Here is a 4,581-nt window from a genome sequence, read left to right as displayed (position 1 = left end):
ATCTCATCCTCTTGAGAAATGAGGATTTACTGGCATGAGATACTTACCCGTACTTGACTAAAAGGTTGTCATTTTTTAATGTCGTGATTTTCGATAGGTCTTTAAAGTTTTCTATCATAATCTTTATTGAAAAGAGAATGAAATCTTGTTGGCCATTTATCAGAAAGTTGGGACTCTAATAAATATGCTGACTTTGAGTGGGCTATTTATCATGCTCAGTGAGTCTTCAGACATTTCAAAGATGAGTAACTCTATACACTGTCTTGTTAAATCTAAACTCAAACATGGTAACTGCAAAACAGAACAGAATGCTCTGTAGCCGGAAATCTTGTATTATGTTGGATTCATTTTTTTTAATCATTAGTCTGTATAATTTTATGATGAAAAATTATCCAATTTCTTCCGCTTTCAGATTTTGTATTTCAAAAGTAGTTGTGGGACTTTAGCTTAGATCACCACCACAAACACACACATATGCACACACACACACACACACACATACACTTTGTATTAGCCGTCATACTTGTTAAATAACCTTTTGTTTTCAAACACTGCCTTGGTAAGATATGTATGTTTATGGTAGGCTTCTTTAGAGTGAGTGTAACTTAGAATTTGTAATTCTATCTTTCTGCTTCCTGTAAATTGCCTAGGCCAATGAGTAATACATCTGGTAGCAAATCAAACTGATGTAGTTTTATAAATATGTCTGGTTCCTACAGGACAGATATTTGACCTCACATATAAGCTCTCAGGATGAAAAATTTGGAAAAGCTGTTTGGAAAATCTCATAGCTACAATTTTTCCCCCTTTGTACTTACATGTAACTGAATAAAAACATGCTTTTTTCACATTCTAATTTCTCCATTTCAGTGACAGATATTTGATGATAAAATCTACTATTACAACAATAATCAGCATATGTTTTATTTAGATTTATAATTCTAATATAAAGTATTAAAAACAAATATATCCTCAAACCTGTCTAAAAATAAATGAACTATCCCTGGGACTGGTGGTTCAAGCCTGCAATCCTAGTTATATAGGAGGCTGAGATCTGAGGATCATGATTCAAAGCCCAATTCAGGCAAAAATGTTTGTGAGACTCTTAGCTCAAAATACCCAGCAAGAGCCTAATATTAGAGGTGTGGTGAGCCATAGTGCACAAGCAATAAACTAAAAACCCAGCAAGAGCTGGAGATCCTAAGTTCAAGCCCCAGAACAGCCCCCGAATTAATACAAAAATTGAAATTATGGTTATTTAAATGATGAGCATAGGATTGACATGTAGATTCTTATAATGCCTAACTTTGATAATTTAGAGGATATGACATCCAATGGATATTATAGTTTTCTAATATAAAACAAGTTGCATTTTAAAAGTAAGTAATTTTTTTTGAAAATATTTATGAAAAAACATTTTTGGTATTATACTAAGCAATCTTTTGGAATGACAGCAATTGTTTTTTGATAAACTCTTATTAGATCTAAAGACAGTTGATTACATATACAAAACTGTTATATTCCCACTGAACAATGATAGTAGATCCATTTTTTTTGAATTGATAATTAAACTTCCAACTGAATACAAGGAAAGTATATATGTAAGGCTTGGTAAATTTTTTTAATTATTTTAAATTTTATAATAGATATAACCTGATATGTACATGAAAATGCAAAGTTTTTATATAAATTAAATTGCATTAAATTATTTCTTATGTTCTTATTCCTAAGATGTTATTATATGATTGAAGTTGAGTTTACATTAGCCAAACTCAGGAATTTCCAGTGGATTTTGTATATTCACTTTAATATGTCTGTATAACTTTCATGTATCCTATAATGATTTGTTTCATGTAATAAATCATGACAGAGTTGTACATTTACATCATTGGTTGTAGAAAAATTACTGCTATGTAAAGTTTCATTTTACAAATAAATTTTTAGCCAAACCTACATCCTCTGAATAGAAAATCCTAACTCCAAGCCAGGCCACCATAGCTCATGCCTATACTCTTAGCTACTCAGTAGGCTGAGATCTGCGAATCACAGTTTGAAGACAGATGGGGAGGGAAAGTTTGTGAGACTCTTATTAATATACTACCAAGAAGAAAGAGGAAGAGAAGGGCAGAGGGGAGGAGGAAGAGGAAGTAGGAAAAGAGGAAGAGAAGTGGGAGGAAGTGGAGCACTAGCCTTCAAAAAATAGTATAAATCAAAACTTTCCAACATCTGTTTAATTACCTCTCATCACTTAAAAAATGTTTCCAATTTAGTTACTTACTTATTTTAAAAAATGAATTCCTCATGAATGTGCATACCATCCTTGAACAGGGCCCATGTTGATCTTCTCTGTATCATTCTAATTTTAGAATAACTGCTACCAAAGGGAACAATCATCACTTTTAAAATTAATATACATTTGACCATTTAATAACTTACTAGTGACACACTTCTTTTGTTGAAAATACTTTCAATTAAATTTTAATTCTCCGAAGCTTTACTAACATGTTGTTAATCAGTAGCCCCATGGTGACAAAGAGAGATAGCATAAGATGCACAAATTTTACATGTTCCATGTCTTATAGTCTTATATAGTGAAAAAATAAGTAAGATAATTTGGGTCATAGTTTTTTATTTGATATTCAATTTCCTGTGAAAATGGCTTATGAAGAGTTGATTAGCTCAGCAAAAATGTTCTAAGTGGACACAGTATACAATATGGCTGTGAAACTATTAGAATACATCAGTATGTGGTTCTTTTGAGTTTACAGATAGATTTAATACTGCTTAGTTATATGTATTTTCATTTCTCTTGAATGTAAGTGGCTTAATACATAGCCTGCAAGTATTTGGATGTGTAAGTTCTGATAAATGTCAACTCTTTGTAAAAAGTACAATAGATACAACATACATTTTACTCATTAAGGTCATTCAAAATAATTTCTGAATATTGGTTCACATTTGTACATTATGTGATTTGTTTGAACTATTACAAAATTATTAAGATATGTGCTTATAAAAGGACACGGGGTGGGAGAGGGTGGTAATGTTGCTTAGTGGTAGAGTGCTTGCCTAGCATGCATGCAGACCAGCGCTCGAGTCCTCAGTACTACATAAACAGAAAAAGCCAGAAGTGGTGCTGTGGCTCAAGAGGTAGAGTGCTAGCCTTGAGCACAAAGAAGCCAGGGACAGTGCTCAGGCCCTGAGTCCAAGCCCCAGGACTGACAACAAAAAGAGAGAGACATGGGAAGGTCACACTCCTGTTGCTCAGTGTCAACTCTATTATACAATGTATCATGATAGTTTACTAATTTTGATTTCAAAATTATTTTAATCTTGCCTTTGATTCATTCCTCATTTGTCTGTCTTAACCTATGTCCTACCTGTCATCAACTGTTTATATGCACTTCTTTGTTTCATCTTTTTTGATTCTCAGGCTGACAGAAAAAAAAAACCAAAAATGTTGTAATTGATCTGATCTATGTTGAGGTAATATAATTAGTTGTATGCAATCCTATGAGTTCTAAACCTAATCAGGTCATAGCATCTTCAAACATGGTTAAATGGATATTTGTCCACTTCTGCAAAGCATAATCATTTCTTAGAATATAATTTCACTCCACTTTTTTCCCTGTCGTACCTTAAAACTTTGTGACATATTGGAATCAATATGTGTTCACGAATCATCTTCATTAATACTGCTGGCTATACCCAAAACATTATGTAGCATAGTTTCTCCTATCGCTTATAGTGATAGGGTGGTAGTGATAATTGGAATAATTGATGTATCCTCACTTGACTTTCTTTTTATGAGCATCTTTTCAAGGAAAAAAAGAAAAGATATACAAATGAACTCCACTTTGTAAAAACTATGATCTTGAATCTTGAAAATGTATCCTAGTGTGACCTTGAGCAAAGGATATATCTCCTCTTGAGCATCAAATTTCACTACCAAAAAATGACAACGAGAAAGAAAACTCTTAGGATATTTGTGGGGCATTTACACTGGGTTAAGTTCCCAACAAGCACACATGCATGATCTTTGAAAATTAAAGCCACGCCATATCCACTTCCAGTTAAGCTAGTGAGAATATGAATTCTAATCTCACAATCTTACTAAGTCTAATATTCACACTTCTGTAACAAACCCATGCACTGGATGCTCTTTTTCTTTTCCAATATTGTTTTATTTTAGTTCATAGTCGAGAGGCATTTATGGTCTTGGGACATGATGATATTTCATTGTAAAATTCTTAAATCTCTATGCAGTTTGTGGTAAAATATGCAGTCACTGTAAGCTTCTGAGAAACAGAGTTTTTTATTTTTCCCTGGAGACTGTAGTATTCAGTGTTTCACACTTGCTATTCATCCTGACATAAACCATTGTGTCTTGTTGAAGGAATTACTAAAATATTGGTCAATCCATTAAGGGAAATGTTTAACATTCAAGAATTTTTCATGTATCAAAAAATAGACTGTAAGCTGCTATATTCAGATATATTCTCTATATGTGCCAATACATAAATATGATGGGTATTCACTTGAACAATGACAAAAATAGCTGTCATCATTTGAGTAAGACTG

At 32.7% G+C, this 4,581-nt stretch overlaps 1 non-coding gene across 1 annotated transcript; it reads right to left on the bottom strand.

Moving 5' to 3' along the window:
- Positions 1–2,283: 2,283 nt before the first annotated feature.
- On the bottom strand, positions 2,284–2,390 carry LOC125367877. The gene has a single exon (XR_007214180.1). It is a non-coding gene; the product is annotated as a U6 spliceosomal RNA (small nuclear RNA).
- Between the last annotated feature and the right edge of the window lie 2,191 nt (positions 2,391–4,581).

This window comes from Perognathus longimembris, chromosome 19, assembly GCF_023159225.1.
Source record: "Perognathus longimembris pacificus isolate PPM17 chromosome 19, ASM2315922v1, whole genome shotgun sequence".
Taxonomy (NCBI): Eukaryota; Metazoa; Chordata; class Mammalia; order Rodentia; family Heteromyidae; genus Perognathus; species Perognathus longimembris.
The sequence above is the reverse complement of the archived record's forward strand: the minus strand, read 5'-3'. Positions and strand labels throughout refer to the sequence as shown.